The sequence below is a fragment of the Miscanthus floridulus genome, chromosome 10 (assembly GCF_019320115.1).
Source record: "Miscanthus floridulus cultivar M001 chromosome 10, ASM1932011v1, whole genome shotgun sequence".
Taxonomy (NCBI): Eukaryota; Viridiplantae; Streptophyta; class Magnoliopsida; order Poales; family Poaceae; genus Miscanthus; species Miscanthus floridulus.
This window is the reverse complement of record NC_089589.1, coordinates 6,184,357-6,202,803: the sequence shown is the minus strand read 5'-3', so window position 1 is coordinate 6,202,803 and position 18,447 is coordinate 6,184,357.

Sequence of the window (18,447 nt, the reverse complement as noted above, 5' to 3'; positions counted from 1 at the left end):
AAGTATGACTCTAGCTCGACTAGGAACACGCGGAGCTCGAGCGAGAGATCGAGCGCCATGAAGACGGTGGGCATGCATGCACCGTGGCCCATGACATGAACTAGAGGATCATCAAGGATGATGAAGCCCTCCACACTTCACCCAGGCAAGCCAGAACATCGCTATCACAGCGGCCTTGCTTCGGGGCTTCCGAAGCCTGTGACACCCGAGGATCATCGGGCCCATCATGAGATTTGCATGCTACTCGAGCGTGCGGCAGCGCAGCAGGTCGAGAGCTCGCTGTCCCGATGACATGAGCTCGACGCCAGCTTGTACACGCCCTCAGAGCAACCCAATTGGGATGTGTCAGTCCACCAGGCATAGCGAGGCAGCAGGCCACGTGCCACAGCCCCGATGCATGAACGTCTCAGCCTCCACCGTGACACGTGCAACACCCTTGATGCCCGCAGGCGTGCCCACGGTGATGAGAGGGAGGAGGCTAGCCGCGACTACCAACCTCATCGTGGCAGATGCTATAATAGCGGCAAGGACCGAAGCCCTTGCCCTGACTTGCTGAGACCTTAGGCCTTTGGCCGACACATGCTCAACACCGTCTTCCCACCATGGTACCGACCACCGACCAACATCCTAAAATACTCAGAGGAAACAAACCCCTAACTATGGCTCGAGGATTATCAACTTGTCTACCAAGCCGGTGGAGTGGATAGTGACAATTTCATTATACTCAACCTTCCATTGTTCCTGGCTGATTCAGCATGAACGTGGTTGGAACACCTTCCGCCCAACTGAATCCAAAGTTGGGCGGACCTAAAAGCGATCTTCGTGGGAAACTTCCTGGGCACATATGCACGTCCTAGGAACCCATGAGATCTCAAAAACTATTGACAAAAGTCCAAGGAAACTCTTCGTGGGTACATCTGGCGTTTCTCTCAGTAGTGCAACGAGCTACCCGACGTCGCCGACGCTGACATCATAGGATTTTTCCTATCTGGGACCACCTATGAGTCCCTGGTTCACAAGCTGGGATGTAAGGGCCCATGAACAACTAAGGAGCTCCTCGACATCGCCACCAACCACGCCTTCGGTGAGGAGGTGGTTGGGGCAATTTTCGACCACCCTAATGGCAAGGCAAAGCAGGACGAGGACGCCAGTAAAGGTGCCGCCAACCGCCCCAACAAGAAGAAGAACAAGCAGTGGCGCGAGGGCTCGCTTGTGGCCATTACCGACCAAAAGGGGGGGTTGGAAGCCCACCAAGGGTACCTCAGACCACTTCAAGAAGCTACTCGAAGGGCCATGCCCGAACCATGCTTTCCCCGTCAAGCACCTGTACAAGGATTGCATCCTCATGAAGCGGTTCTTGTCTGAAGGCTCCAACAAGGGGGAACATAGGAAGGAGCTCAAGCCGGCCACAAATGACGCTAAGGGGAAGGATGGTGGATTTCCAACCCTGGATGGCTGCCTCATGATCTTTGGAGGGTTGGTGGCCTATGACTCCAAGCACCGCTAGAAGCTTACACACCACAAGGTCTATACGGCCAAGCCAACTATGCCTTCTTTCCTCCGATGGTTAGAGTTCGCCATAACCTTTGATCGGACCGACCACCCAGATGGTGTCCCACAGCCAGGAAGATACCCTCTCATGGTTGACCTAATCATTGGCACAAAGCAGCTCACCAAGGTGTTGATGGATGGAGGCAGCGGCCTCAACATCATGTACACTAAAACGCTCGACGCCATGGGCATCAACCGATCACGCATCCAGCCGACCGGGGCACCTTTCCACGGCATCATGCCTAGAAAGCAGGTCATGACACTTGGGCAGATCAATCTGCCCGTCACCTTTGGGAATCCGACCAACTATAGGACGGAGACCCTTACCTTTGAGGTGGTTGGGTTTCATGGGACCTACCACGCCATCCTACGATGTCCATGCTATGTGAAGTTCATAGCCATCCCTAACTATACCTATCTGATGTTGAAGATGTCGGGTCCATGCGGGGTCATCACCTTGGGCACCTCCTTCCAGCATGCCTACGAGTGCGAGGTCAAGTGCTGTGAACACGCCACAGCAATTGTCGCCTCTAAAGAGTTTGTGGCCATCAGGGAGGAGGTCGTCGAAGAAGCGCCCGACCCCAAGGAGTCGACCGGGTCTTTTGAGCCTATAGAAGGCACTAAGGAGGTACTCATAGACCCCAATGGCTCTGAAGGCAAAGTAGTGCACATCGGCACCACGCTTTCCTCCAAATAGAAAAGCACGCTCGTCGACTTCCTCCACACCAATAGTACATCTTTGCGTGGAGGCCCTTGGACATGCCAGGCATTCCGAGAGAAGTCACCGAGCACGCCTTGAAGATCAGGCCAGGCTCTAAGCTAGTGAAGTAGCGCCTGTGTCACTTTGACGAGGAGAAACGCAGGGCCATTGGTGAGGAGATTATGAAGCTTTTGGCGGCCGGTTCATCAAAGAAGTATACCACCCCGAGTGGCTAGCCAATCATGTTCTTGTATGAAGAAAGAGTGAGAAATGGAGAATGTGTGTTGACTACACGGGTCTCAACAAAGTGTGTCCAAAGGATCCATTTCCTTTGCCACATATAGAACAAGTAGTCAACTTGACCATAGGGTGCCAAACCCTTGGCTTACTTGATGTGTACTCTGGGTACCATCAAATTACGATGAAAGAGTCTGACTAGCTCGTGATATCTTTCATCACCCCATTCGGATTGTTCTACTACGTCATAATGCCGTTTGCCCTGAAGAACACAGGGGCTACATACCAATGCTGCATGCTCAAGTGTTTTAGGGATCTCATTGGGCAAACCGTTGAGGCCTACGTGGATGACATTGTGGTCAAGTCCAAATGGGCAAACCAGTATGTAGCAGACCTAGAGCAGACCTTCGCGAAACTTCGAGTAAATGGCTTCAAACTCAACCACGAGAACTATGTTTTTGGGGTCCCAAGGGGTATGCTGCTGGGTTTTATTGTCTTTGAGCATGGCACCGAAGCCAACCTAGAGAAGATCTCAGCCATCACGAGGATGGGCCTGATTTAGAACATAAAGGGGTACATCAAGTTACAGGGTGCCTCGCCATGCTCAGCTGCTTTATCTCGCACCTTGGCGAATGAGGTCACCCCTCTATCGGCTCCTAAAGAAGGCCGACCATTTCGAATGGACGCCTGAGGCCTAGGAGGCACTTGACAAGGTCAAGTAGCTCCTAAAGAAAGCCCCGATCCTGGTCCCCCTGATCGATGGGGAACCGCTTCTACTCTACATTGCGACCACCATGCAAGTGGTCAGTGCCGCCCTGGTGGTAGAGCGAGAAGAAGAGGGACACACTCTCAAAGTGCAGCATCCTATGTACTTCATTAGCGAGGTCTTGTCTGATTCCAAGACTCGCTACCCCCAAATCCAGAAACTCCTATACGCCGTCCTTATCACCAAGAGGAAGTTGCGTCACTACTTCGAGTCACATCCATTTCCTCTCCTCCAACAATTTGGCCGAGTATGAGGCACTCATCAATGGCCTACGCATCGCCATCGAGTTGGTATCCGACAGCTTGATGTCCGAGGCGACTACTAGCTGGTCATCAACCAAGTCATGAAGGAATCAAGCTAACACAATGCCAAGATGGTTGCGTATTGTCAAGAAGTGCGCCAGCTGAAGGACAAGTTCGACGGTCTCGAGCTCAACCACATCCTGAGGTGTCTCAATGAGGCAGCCAATGCGCTGGCAAAAACGGCTCCTAGCCAAGAGCCGATGCCGATGGGCGTCTTCGCTAGCAATCAGTACAAGCCCTCTGTCTGCTACGAGGAGCGAGAATTGACCGGTGATGGGCTGCCTACCCTAGGCTTGGGGGCTAACCAGTCGACGGCTCCATTTGATTCCAAAGTCATGGAGCTTGACGAGGATCCAACGATAGAGCCTAACCCTCTAGCCGACTGGAGGATGCCTTACCTCGACTACCTCCTCTGTGAGGCACTACCGACAGACAAAATGGAGGCTCGGCGGCTCGTACGTCGCCTCAAGTCCTTTGTCGTTATTGAGGGTGAGCTCTACAGGCAAAGCCACACCGGGATCCTACAGCACTGCATCCCCATCAAATTAGGGCAGCAGTTGCTGAGTGATATCCATGGTGGGGTTCGTGGGCACCATACCGCACCTAGGACCTTGGTCAGAAACGTGTTCCGACAAGGCTTCTATTGGTCGACTGTAGTAGCCGACGCTGAACATATTGTGCGCACCTATGAAGGGTGTTAATACTACACTCGGCTGACCCACCTGCTAGCCCAAGCACTCCAAACGATCCCCATCACGTGGTCATTTGTGGTCTGGGGGCTCAATCTGGTTGGACCTCTCAAGAGGGTGCCTAGGGGCTATGCGCACTTGCTTGTCACCATAGACAAGTTTACAAAGTGGATAGCGGCTCGACCGATCTCCGTAATCAAGTTTGAGCAAGCCATGTTGTTCTTCCTTGATGAAGGGGACCATGACGCCTAAGAGGGGGGTGAATTAGGCAACTTAAAATCTACTTCTAAACTATGGCCTCTTTTTCTACCCTTAGCAAATTCTATGCAAAAGATAAACTATCTAAATGTGCAACTATGGTTTTGCTAGTGTGTTGCAATTTCTACCGCAAAAGGAGCAATGTAATCAATGTAAATGCGGAAGCTAAAGAGCAAGGTAGAGATATGCAAACTCCCATCAACGACTCTAGTATTTTTACCGAGGTATCGAGAAGCGCGTAAGCTTCCCCTAGTCCTCGTTGGAGCCCCTTGCCAGGAATCCCTCGCAAGGGTCAAGCTCCCAGTTGGGTAACTCCGTGGATAGTCTCAGGCCTTCCCCATGCGCAAGTGGGTCTCCGATGTGCCTTCTGGCAAGCCTCTCCTAGATGCTCCCCGCCGTCTTCACTATCAAGCTTCTAGCCAAAACACCGCGAGCCTTGTTCCCTCCGGTACAAGGTGGCGGCTGTAAGGAAAATGGACCCTTGGCCCATTTACTTTGGATTTTGGTGTTTGATGACCAACACAACCAAATTGGACTAATGAATTTGCAAGTGTTTATTTTGTAGTTCAATAGGGTGCAAGACATGACTTGGACGAAGGTGACATGGTGATCCGATGATCAACACCTTAAGAAAGATCTTAGAAGCACAAGAGAAGACCCAAGATATAAAGCAAAGTCCAAGCACGAAGATTGGAACCAAGCCGTACGCAAGATCATGAAGAAACGAGCTCACTAAGGTGATCGGACGCTGGACAAGCGATCGGACGCTAGGTAGAGGACTCAGTAGATAGGCGACCGGACACTGGACTGGACGTAGGACAGCAGCATCCGATCGAGTACAGTAAGGTTCTAGAGCGGCAAATCTACGACCGGACACGTCTGGTGGTAGGCGACCGGACGCTGGCCAGTGTCCGATCAGTATATTGCCGGCTTAACGGTCGGGACGACCGGACGCGTCCGGTTAGGACGATTTAGTGTCCGGTCAGTAGCAGTTTCACGGGAATTCGACCCCAACAGCTACTTTCTCAGTAGGGCTTATAAATACAACCCCCAACTGGCCATTTGAGAGGTGTGGTGCTGAGGAAACATACCAAGGGTGTTGATACACCATTTTAGTGATCTCCAGCTGCATAGAGCTCAGTGATTCATTAGGTGATTAGCGTAGGTGCTTTGCGAAGTGCTTAGGTTGATTAGACCATCGCTCATGTGCTTGCTCTAGGTTTAGGCCTAGTGTTTAGTGGGGTTTGCATACCTCTTACCACTCGATGCTTGCGCGCACCATTGTTGTACATCAGAGGGGCTTGAAGTCTTGCGAGATCACACCAACCGCGTTTGTGGTGTGGCCACCACCGTGTACCAGAGGGAACAAGGCCCGCGGTGTTTCGGCCGGAAGCTTGATGTGAAGATAGCAGGGAGCATCCGAGAGAGGCCTGCCAGAAGGCACGTCGGAGACCCACTTGCGCATGGGGAAGGCCCGAGGCTATCCATGGAGTTACCCGACCGGGAGCTTGGCCTTTGCGAGGGGCTCCAATGAGGACTAGGGAGAAGCTTACGCGCTTCTCGATACCTCGGTAAAAATACCAGAGTCGTCGATGGGAGTTTGCATATCTCTACCTTGCTCTTTAGCTTCCACATTTACATTGATTACTTTACTACGTTTGCGGTAGAGATAGCAACACACTAGCAAAACCATAGTTGCACATTTAGATAGTTCATCTTTTATATAGGTTTTGCTAGAGTTAGAAAAAGAGGTCATAGTTTAGAAGTAGAATTTTTAAGTTGCCTAATTCACCCCCCCTCTTAGGCATCATAGTCCCCTTCAATTGGTATCAGAGCCGGTTGGCTCAATTTGGACCTTTGGCTTAACCGCCGTTGAGCCGATGCTATTTAGAGTGGTTGGGATGGATACCACTAGGCCTTCGTACTTTGACGGCACTAACTTCCCTTACTATAAAGCTAGAATGGCTTGCCACCTTGAGGCAGTTGATTTGGGTGTATGGAGAGTCACTCATGATGGGATAAAACTCATCAAGAATCCCAAAAAACCCACAAAGAGCGATGAAAAAGAAATGCACTTCAATGCTAGAGCTAAAAATTGCTTGTTTGAATCACTTAGTATGGATGTTTTAACCAAGTATTCACTTTAAATACGGCACATAAAATTTGGTTAAAACTCCAAGAGCTCCATGACGGCACAAGCAACGTCCATGAGCAAAAACATTGTCTAGCAAAGCAAAACTATGATTCCTTTACTATGAATGATGATGAGCTTGTTCGTGATATGTATTCTCGTTTGAATCTAATTATCAATGAGCTTCATTCTATAGGAGTATTAAAGCTAGATGATGCGGACATCATGAGGAAGATCATCTCCGTGCTACCACAAAAGAAATATGCAAGCATCATCACCATCTTTCACAACATGGAGGACTTGAGCAACATGACCTCGGGCATAGCCATTGGTAAGTTAGTGGCATTTGAAATGTCACGTAAGATGGGTCAAGAAGAAGCTTCTTCATCAAGCAAAGGCAAAGTTCTCGCTTGTAGCGAGAAAAAGAAGATGAAGGGCAAGCAAGTTGAGACAAGCTCAAGCTCAAGTTCCTCAAATGAAGATGAAGAAGAAGATGAGGACGATGATGATGATGATGAAGATTCAAGTGATGATCAATCTTCCTCCACCTCCGATCTTGATGAAGAATCAATCAAAGTGATCAACAAGGTGGAGAAGATAATCCAAAGGCTCAATGTCAAGGGTGTGCCCATCCAAATTCAAGATTTCATTTTCACAAATCAAAGAAATGAGCAAAGAAAGAGAGGGTGCTATGGATGTGGCGAGTTGGCGCACTTTGTGGAAGTTTGTCCAAACAAGCCCACACCCAAGACAAAGGAGAAGGCATGCAAGAACCAAGCCCTCACATCAATAAGATCATGGGATGATTCTTCAAGTGACGAAGAACCCCATCACAAGAGGCGAGGCCGCAAGCACTCATCATCAAGCTCTTCTCGTGTGTGCCTTATGGCACGAGGTAACGAAAGCTCTTCCTCTAGTGAGAGTGATAGTGATGATGATATGCCTTCTTATCATGAACTTGTGCAAGAAAATCTTAATTATGCTAAAGCTTGCACTAGTCAACAAAAGAAGCTCAAAAGTTTAAAAGAAAAGCTAGACAGTTCACAAAAAGCATACAAAACCTTGCTTGAACAATATGAAAACTTTGCTAATCTCAATGTTGAACTATCTACTAAAATTGAGAAACTTGAGACTAGTGCAACAACAAATGCATGCACAATCAATGATGAGCAACTCTTAAAGAAAAATGAAAAATTAAAAGAAAAGTTAGCTAGCTCACAAGAAGCATATAATAGTTTGCTTGCTAAAATGGAAACCATGTGAAAACATTGTGATGAGCTAACTAATAAAGTTGCTAATCTTGAAGCCGTTAGCACAACCCCCACCAAGGCATCTAAAAAGAAAAGTTCTATCTTTAACATGTCTAAAAATGATGCCTCTACTTCTTGTAATGATTTATGTTTAGACTCACCTTTGTGCAACCAAGCTTGTGTTGAGAAAGTTGTTGTAGATACATGCACACAAGAGGTTGCAAAGGAGAATGAGCAACTCAAGCAAGAAGTAGCTCGCCTCACCAAGGACTTGACTCAAGTGAAAGGCAAGGCGAAGCAAATCCAACTTCATCAAGATAACACCGTCAAGGGAGTGAAGAAGCTAGATGAAGGACAAACCGTGGTTTGTTACATGTGCCACAAGGAAGGTCACAAGTCCTATGAGTGCAAGGTGAAGAATAGGGGAGGAGCAAAGAAGAAGGAGAAAAAGCAAACAAGCATGCTCTCCAACACCTACACCAACAAGGTGGACAAGAAGGCCTCCACACCTTATCTCTTGAAGAAGAAGAAAAATAACAAAGTGGTGGCCATCAAGGTGAATAAGCAAGGCAACAATGGGGTCAAACACTTTTGGGTGCCAAAGGAAATCATTTCAAACATGAAGAGCACCAAGAAGGTTTGGATCCCGAAAGGGAAGTGAGAAGTCCATCGGATTTTGGGGAATTTGGAGACTTGGCAAAGTTTGGGTGCATTTCATGGGGTGCATCATAATGGACAAAGTCATTGCCAAGTAGGTTAGTGAATACTATGGACCCAAATTCCCCTTCCCATGTTAGGTAACTAGATGTCATTACTTTCAATTAGTATTCATTTCAATTGGTATTGTTTTTCAATTGATATACTCTTAAAGCATCTAGCTATCTTTCATGCCTATGTTTGCATTTACATGCTTAAATCTTTTGTCATGCATTCAATAGGTATATCATATGGTAGGCTTGTTCGGTTTCATTATCAACTCTTGGAGCAAACCAACATGGTTTAAAATTGTTTAGGAGCACGGCACATAGCTTGTTTTATAATTATTTATCTAATATGTGCCAAAGTCCAAATTGTAGATAATCTCTCCCAAATATCATCTTTCAAGTGGTATTTTGATACTTAAATCAATGTGCACAAATTTTATAAGTATTCAACACTTGTGTGCACAAATTTAGGGGGAGCTTAATCTACAAGTTGGATGCTTTGAGACTAACACCTTTTCAAGCTTATCTTGTGTGTAGTAGTCTCATTGCAAGGAAAATGGAGTCCCCAGAGGAAAGCATTATACTTCAATTGGTAGAAATCAAATTGATTTTCATGTTGATCTCACTTTGATATTTATTTGCTTTCTCCATACATTATATAAATTATCCTCTCTTGTGCAATAAACTGCTAATTATGCATATGTTTTGCTTTTTATCATATGTATGCATAAATTTAGAGGGAGCTTAGTCTACATAATGTGATAGTCCATTTTTGTGACCTATTCCATGCTAATCAAATCCTTCATTTGGTTCACAAAGTTTGATCCTCCCTTGTGCTACTAATGTATTCCTTTTTGGGTGTTTGATGCCAAAGGGGGAGAATTTGAAGGACCAAAGACAAGCATTTAGTTACAAGTAGTAATGGTCCGAGAAAGGGAGGAAAGTGAATTATGGATTAATCTAAGTAATGGATTTTTTGAAAGCTAGGTTTTAATCCATAATATCACATGGGGACATTTGCAAGGGCAAGACAAGCTTTTAAGTAAAGTTTTAATTGGTATCTGTCAATTAGTATCATATAACCTTGCCCTTTGCATTGCATCCTAGCAAGTAGGTAGTTTTTAATCTCCAAATTCTTATCATTTGCTTGCTTTGGTCGTGTTGTCATCAATCACCAAAAAGGGGGAGATTGTAAGAAAAATGGACCCTTGGCCCATTTACTTTGGATTTTGGTGTTTGATGACCAACACAACCAAATTGGACTAATGAATTTGCAAGTGTTTATTTTATAGTTCAATAGGGTGCAAGATGTGACTTGGATGAAGGCGACGTGGTGATCCGATGATCAACACCTTAAGAAAGACCTTAGAAGCACAAGAGAAGACCCAAGATATCAAGCAAAGTCCAAGCACAAAGATTGGAACCAAGCCCTACGCAAGATTGTGAAGAAACAAGCTCACTCAGGTGACCGGACGCTGGACAAGCGACTGGACGCTGGGTAGAGGACTCGGCAGATAGGCGACCAAACACTGGACCGGACGCAAGACAACAACATCCGATCGAGTACAGTAAGGTTCCAGAGTGGCAAATTTGCAATCGAACACGTCCAGTGGCAGGCGACCGGACGTTGGCCAGCGTCCGATCAGTATATTGCCGACTCAATGGTCGGGACGACCGGACACGTCCGGTCAGGATGATTCAGCGTCCAGTCAGTAGCAGTTTCGTGGGAATTCGACCCCAACGGCTACTTTCTTAGTGGGGCTTATAAATACAACCCCCAACCGGCCATTTGAGAGGTGTGGAGCTGAGGAAACATACCAAGGGTGTTGATACACCATTTTAGTGATCTCCACCTGCATAGAGCTCAGTGATTCATTAGGTGATTAGCGTAGGTGCTTTGTGAAGTGCTTAGGTTGATTAGACCATCGCTCATGCGCTTGCTCTAGGTTTAGGCCTAGTGTTTAGTGGGGTTTGCATACCTCTTACCACTCGGTGCTTGCGTGCATCATTGTTGTACATCGGAGGGGCTTGAAGTCTTGCGAGATCACACCAACCGCGTTTGTGGTGTGGCCGCCACCGTGTACCGGAGGGAACAAGGCCCACGACGTTTCGGCCGGAAGCTTGATAGTGAAGATGGCGGGGAGCATCCGGGAGAGGCCTACCGGAAGGCACGTCGGAGACCCACTTGCGCGTGGGAAAGGCCCGAGGCTATCCATGGAGTTACCCGACCAGGAGCTTGGCCCTTGCGAGGGATTCCTTGCGAGGGGCTCCAACGAGGACTAGGGGGAAGCTTGCGCGCTTCTCGATACCTCAGTAAAAATACCGGAGTCATCGACGGGAGTTTGCATATCTCTACCTTGCTCTTTAGCTTCCACATTTACATTGATTACTTTACTCATTTGCAGTAGAGATAGCAACACACTAGCAAAACCATAGTTGCACATTTAGATAGTTCATCTTTTGCATAGGTTTTGCTAGAGTTAGAAAAAGAGGTCATAGTTTAGAAGTAGAATTTTTAAGTTGCCTAATTCACCCCCCCCTCTTAGGCGTCACGGTCCCCTTCAGCGGCCACACACAAACACGTCCGGTGTACAACAATGGTGTGCGCACGCATGAGTGGTAAGAGGTATGCAAACCTCACTAAACACTAGGCCTAAACCTAGAGCAAGCGCATAAGCGGTGGTCTAATCAACCTAAGTACTTCACAAAGCACCTACGCTAATCACCTAATGAAACACTAAGCACTATGCAAGTGGACATCACTAAAATGGTGTATCAACACCCTAGATATGTTTCCTCAGCTCCACCATACTCAAATGGCCGGTTGGGGGTTGTATTTATAAGCCCCACTGAGAAAGTAGCTGTTGGAGATGAAATCCTGCTTTTCTGCTACTGACCGGACGCTGATCATGTCCTAACTGAACGCGTCCGGTCGTCCCGACCGTTGGAGCCACGAACAACTGATCAGACGCTGCCAGTGTCCGGTCACATGCCACCAGACGAGTCCGGTCACATTTTCACCGCTCTAGAACCTCTCTGTACTCGACCGGACTCTGCTATCCTATGTCCGGTCAATCTGCCGCCAGTGTCTGGTCCAGTGTCTGGTCATGCCTATTGCCGAGCCTCTTGATTAGATCATCCGATCACTTTCCTCCAGCATCTGGTCTAGCGTCCGGTCACCTCTGTGAGCTTATTTCTTCACGATCTTGCGTATGGCTTGGTTCCTATCTTCATGCTTAGACTTTGCTTGATATCTTGGGTCTTCTCTTGTGCTTCTAAGGTCTTGCTTGTGGTGTTGATCATCAGATCATCACGTTGCCTTCATCCAAGTCATGTCTTGCATCCTATTGAACTATAAAACAATCACTTGCAAATTCATTAGTCCAATTTGGTTGTGTTGGTCATCAAACACCAAAATCCAAAGTAAATGGGCCTAGGGTCCATTTTCCTTACACTTGACAATGTCCATCGCTTTGGAGTCCCAAACTCCATTATCATGGACAACGACATGCGATTCACTAGGAAAATGTTCCTCCAATTATGCGATGAATACCACATCTATGTCGATTGGGCCACCGTGGTGCACCCCCACACGAACAGGCAGGTCAAGCACGCAAATGGCATGGTTCTACAAGGCCTCAAGCCTAGGATCTTCAACCAGTTGAACAAGTTTGGCAGACAATGTGTCATGGAGCTTCCCATGGTGCTTTAGAGCCTAAGGATGACCCCCAGCCGAGACACCGGCTACACACCATTCTTCATGGTCTATGGTTCTGAGGCTATCCTCTCGACTGACCTTGATTATGGAGCGCCAAGGGTCAGGGCGTACAATGAACAGGGAGCCAAGGAATCCATTGAGGATGCCATGGACTATCTAGATGAAGCGTACAATGTTGCCCTCCTCCGCTCAGCCAAGTTCCAGCAAGCGTTGTACCGGTACCACAGCCGCCGAGTGCAGGGTTAGTCCTTCAACATCGGGGACCTAGTGCTCTGCCCCGTCTAGAGCAACAAAAACCGTCACAAGCTCTCTCTCCACCATGGGAGGGACCATACATCATCGTGGAGGTGCTCCAACCAGGCACCTATAAGCGTAGGAAAATCAACAGTGAAGTCTTCGTCAACGCTTGGAACATCGAACAACTACATCACTTTTACCCTTAATCTACGCACGCTTTCTCTTATCGATTTTGCTATCGACTCCTTGATCTTTAGTGACACCCGACCCTAGCAATGGCAAGGGGCTCAGGACCACCGATGGTAAAGTCTTTGTCAATGCCTAGAACATCGAACAACTATGTCACTTTTACCCTTAATCTACGTATGCTTTCTCTTATCGATTTCACTATCGACTCATCGATCTTTAGTAACACCCGACACCTCCAATTGTAAGGGGTTGGGCCTCACTCAGGGCTGATAAGAGCATATATATCCAGTAGATATTCTCTATGCCTGACCCTTTCTCACGTTAAGATCTAGAAGCAAGGGTTGTAGAAACAAACACTGAGTAAAACTGGTCAGACCGCAAGAAACCAATGCACCAGCGGCTACGGCATTTTTGCTCAGTAGTGTGATCAGAATTTTTGTCCGCACCCTGAGCTTTTTAGCCTTAACTATGGAAAAAGTCAAAATGCATTAAAGAGTATATCAACCCGGCAAACACTCTCTGTGCCTGAACCTTTCTCATGTTAAGATCTCGAAGCAAGGGTTGCAAAAACGAACACTAAGTAAAACTAGTCGAACTGCAAGAAACCTACGCCCCAGCGGCTATGGCATTTTTGCTCACCAGCGTGATCAGAGTTTTTTCACCTGTACCCCGAGCTTTATAGCCTTAATGATGGAAAGGGTTGGAATGCATTAACCTTTTTATACAAAAGGGGAGAAGAGCTCAAAATCTGTTTGGCCATAATGAAATTTAAGAGCTTGTCCACTTATTACAAGTTCGTCGCATGGGTTATCTACCTAACTAATTTCTTAGGGGATGATCTCATCCTCTATCTCAGTAGGTAAGTCCTATGCCAAAGGGGCCACCTCCTTCTCGATGTCATCCAGCTCGGTGTCGGTGTAGACAGGTGCAAGAACCGTCACAGGCAAGGTGAGATACGGAGCTGAAAATGCTCCTACGGCCCATTCAAGCCTAGGAGTTCGAAGGCTGTCCCTTGGACGGGTTCATAGCTGCTCCAGGGCGCCCTTACAGTGAGGGGTGGAAAGGGATATGCCCACTAGTGTCCAGTACCCGAGCGCATGAGCGCTGCAGGCATCTCGGCCCATGTTCGAGTCTTGGTCGGTTCCCAATCCACAGTTTTTCCTTGAAGAAAGATAATGAACCCTTGGGACTGGTCGAACAAGCCCAAGAACTATATGGATTGGCCACTGAGAATCTAGAGTTGGTCACCAACTAACCCATGCCAAACCCCCAAGAACGAGAAGACGGGGCCCCACTCAGACTAGCCCATTAACAGCTCACCGAGCACCATGTTTTGTCCATCAAGGAAAAACTAGCACGGCTTAGCCCCTCCGTTTTATCGAGAAAAAAACGCTTGAGGGATGACGATCACAAAGATGAGCTGACCCCTCGACTAAACCCCTACAACACATGGGGGCTCGAGGGAAGTTGGACTTGCAAGGAGACCGAATGCACGGTTGTAGGATGATGGCTCGGATCCTAGGGAGGGGTACGTGAAAAAACTAAGAATACGTTTCTAAAATAGTCGCCTCCTTGATCTTTAGTGAAACCTGACCCCAGTAACAGTAAGGGGTCGGGCCTTACTCGTGGGCTGATAAGGGTATATATATATCCATTCTGAAATAGTCATTGTGTCCAACCCTTTCTCACATTAAAAACCTAGAGGCAAGGTTTGTGGAAAACAAACGCTGAGTAAAACTGGTCGGACTACAAGGAACCTACGATCCAGGGGCTATGGCACTCTTGCTTGCCAGCGTGATCAGTGTTTTCCTCCCACACCTTGAGCTCTATAGTCGTAATAATAGGAAGGGTTGGAATGCATTAATCCTTTTTACACATAAAAAGAGAGAAAGAACGAATTTGTTCAACCAAAACAAAAGAACAAGCTTGCTTAAACGAAACAAAAGGGTTGAAACTTGTCCGCTTATTACAAATATGCCACCTGATCTATCTGACTAAACTAACCCCTCGGGGGGATGATTTCATCTTCTATCTTGGCAGAAAGGTCATGCACTAGGGGGCCACCTCCTTCTCGATGTTGTCCAACTTGGCATTAGTATAGATGGGCGCGAAGCCTTGGCTCATCATCGCCAGATCGATGTTGTTGTAATGAGAATGGGCGATCGTGAATGATCAGTGAATGCCAAAGTGAAGCACGCCCCTTGCCATATCACGTGCCCAGTCCATGATCCGGGTGGCGTGAACCGCGAGTGAGCTTGTCTCCTACTTTGGGGCCAGCTCTAGCTCATCATAGACCGGCTGGACGGCGATGCACAGGTTGTCATGTTCGTCGCTCTACTTCTGGAGGGTGTCCTTCACCTTGCTGAGCTCCTTCTCTAGGCCATGGCTCTTCACCACCTCCACCCCAAGCTTGTCATCGGGACCTGCCCAAGTCACGTACCTACAATGTCAAAAGGCTTGCCATGGATTTTAGGGAAAAAGACAACAAGGGAAACTGGAGACTTACCATTCACATCCACCCAAAGCCTATACACCTCATCGTGCTGCTGGGTCACCTCAGCCTCTAGGCGTCGAACCTCTTCTTGGCGCTGACTGACCTCCATGGTGAGCCTGGCAGACATGCCCTCGGCTGCAACCTTCAGGTCCCTCTCCCCCTGAAGCTCATCCTTGAGGTGGTCGATCTGCTACTAAGTGTCGGTGTGCTCCTGGTGGGCCAGGTCAATCCCCGTGCGGAGCTCCTCTATAGCCTAGAGCAAATTGTCCCGCTCCTTCCATAGCCGCTAGGCCACCACGGCATCCATGCGCACTTCTCCTTGGCCTCATGGGCATCGTCGCAAGCGTCCTTCTCCCTGACTCAGAGGTCGGACACCTCTCGGGTGGCAAGGGCAAGCTCAGCCACCTCCTAACGGGCGAAAGCGAGCTGTGCGGCCAGCCCCTCACTCCGCCGCATCTCCTCAACAAGGAACTGGGACTTCTCCTGGCTATGGGCCATAAGGATCTACGAATAAGACAAGACTTAGAGGTGAGGAGAGAGAACATGAGGGTCGGAAGCATGGTCATATCATACCTAGCCAACCGAGGAGACAATGTCGCGCATCGAGCTTAGCATGGTGGTTAGGCCATGAACCGCATCCCCAACCTCTGTGTGGATGCTCCCCCATTCCCTCTCCTCCGCTACGTCATCGAGGGAAGCCACCCTGACCAGAGACCATGATGTCCCTGCACTGACCTCAAGCGGCGCCGACCTCTCTTACGGTGGTAGCTCCTCTAGAGTGGCTCCTCTAGGGATAGAGGGGGCGGGTGACATGGACACGGAGGCCTACCTAATCACCACATCCATGAAGGATGCCTCGGGTGCACCCCCTTCCGTCCACCCTACCATGGACACGGCCACCTACACGGACGACGACTATGGTCGTGCCACCTCCGCCTACGATGTTGAGGACATGACCGGCCGTGCCACACCCACCACGGGTGCCCAAGATGTGCCCTCCTCCACCTACTCTCCCATGGATGTAGCCATCGGTTGTGCCTCCTCGGTTGATGCTGTGGCCGCCCCAATGCCACTCACGCTCACCACCGGTGCGGTGCCAGCCGGCTCCTAGTACATTTGCCGGAGGAGGATCTTTTTTGGAGTGAGCCGCAGGAGAGTCCCATGTCCTCCGACACTGCAAGGGACATGGCGGTCCGTTCGTGGCAAAAATTTGTTAAGACAAAAGGATGAAAAAACTCTTGACTCATCCTAATTCCATCATGCGAGGATGTTTTGGGGCTGGCTTGCTTGACCTCGACTGCTCCTCATCGGCATGTTACCGCTTTGAACCCTCCCTCGGCTCGGAGGGCTTGGACAAATCAGAATGGCCAGCTCCCGCCGATTGTGAAGGCGCCGTCGAGGGCTCGAACGGAGGCGACGCTGAGGGCTCGGACAGAGCGGGGCAACCTATTTCTGCTGGCTTTGGGGCCACCATAGATTGCCCGAACAGAGCAGGACGGTCTGATTCCACTAGCTCTGGGGCCGCCATCGAAGGCCCAGACAAGGCGAGGTGGCCTGATCTCGCCGGTTCCAAGGCCACGGTCGAGGGTTCGGATGGGGCTGGTCATTTTGATTCCGCCAGCTCTAGGGGTGTGTCCTCCCCCTCCTGCCTGTGGCATGCCACGGGAAGGGCCCCACCAGCAGTGAAGGCAGGTCCTCATCCCTAGTGTCCAAGTCATCCCATGGGATGGGTGACCTGGAGCCATCATCCTTCTCCTCCTCCTCCTCTTCTTCTTCCTCCTCTTCTCCCGATGAACCTTGATGATGCTTCCCTCGCTGCAGCTTCACTCACTACTTTGACCACCATTTCTTATCCTCGTCATCCTTCTTCTTCTTCCTTTATTCATCCGCAGCATGGTTTGCCACCCTCACGGCCACATGCTCTAGCAGTGGCGTGATAGAGCCCCAGAAGGCTAACCCCGCTGGCAGCTCGATGAAGCCCACATCCAGCCACATCATAGGATGCCCTAGGATTAGGAACACGACGTTGGCCTCCCCTGTGGCCTCCTTGATGCACTGCGTGACCTCGCTGTCGTGGAGCAGACCCTAGGTGAGCATCATCCCGATGAGCTGCGCGCCGAGCATCATCCCGTACAGTGGGAGGACGCGTGCCATCAGCGGGGCCACCCTCCTCACGTGATACCCCTTGATGATGCTGGCCCTATGGAGGCCGTCGATCATCAGGAATGTGATGGCCTTGAAGAGGTCGCTCATCCACATCTTCTCCTTGATGGGTGGCCCCCACGACCATGACGGCAGTACCTCTTTGACCAGGCGCCTAGAGAAGACCAGCAAGGTAGCAGCAGGGTCGTTCTTCAGGTAGAACCAATGTGAGTGCCACCCCTTGTTGGATCTGGAGAGCTGGCAGGGCATGTACTCGGCCGCCCGCTAGCCTCGGAGATGGATGCCCATGCATCCCATCGACACCGGGGTCTCCCGGCCTCTCTCCTTCTTCTTGATTAAGGAGATGGAGAAGAAATATCTCCACTGCTCAAAGTGGGGCTTGATCCCTAGGTACCCCTCGCACATCATAATGAAGGCCGCGATGTGCTAGATCCTGTTGGGGTTCAAGTGCTGTAGCTTGATCTAATAGTGGTGCAGCAGACCCCAGAAGAATAGGTGGGGTGGAATCGTGAGTCCGCGCTAGTGGAAGGGCATAAAGGAGATGACATAGCTGTCGGGCAGCGCCGGCGCATCCTCACGGTCGGGCACAAGCCACTCCGCCACATTGGTCCTCCAGTGGAGAAGACCACAGTTGACGAGGCCCTCCATGCGCGCATGGGTAACACCGGAGTGGTACCACGAATCCATGGAGGATGGAGGCGGCTACGGAGAAGCAAAGGCGGCGGCGAAAAAGTGGAAGCTACAGATCTAGGGCTCCGGTGGTTGATTAGCAAGCACGGTAGATCCAAACGGTAGCGGTGGAGAAACAGAGAAGGTAAGGCTATGCTTTTGGTGTGCAGAAACATGAAGGGGGGCTGCTATTTATAGGATGGAGCGGGGCAAGAAGGCGAACCATCCACCTAGGTTCACGTGCCCACTACGCCGCATCACATCATCTCCCTTCAAAGATCGTGCGCATGCTACCACTAGCCGCGCCCTCGAAAGACATGCTGGATGATGGTTCACCCGATCGATGGGCCAAGAACCATTGTAGGTAAGGAGGGACCGGATGAACGAAC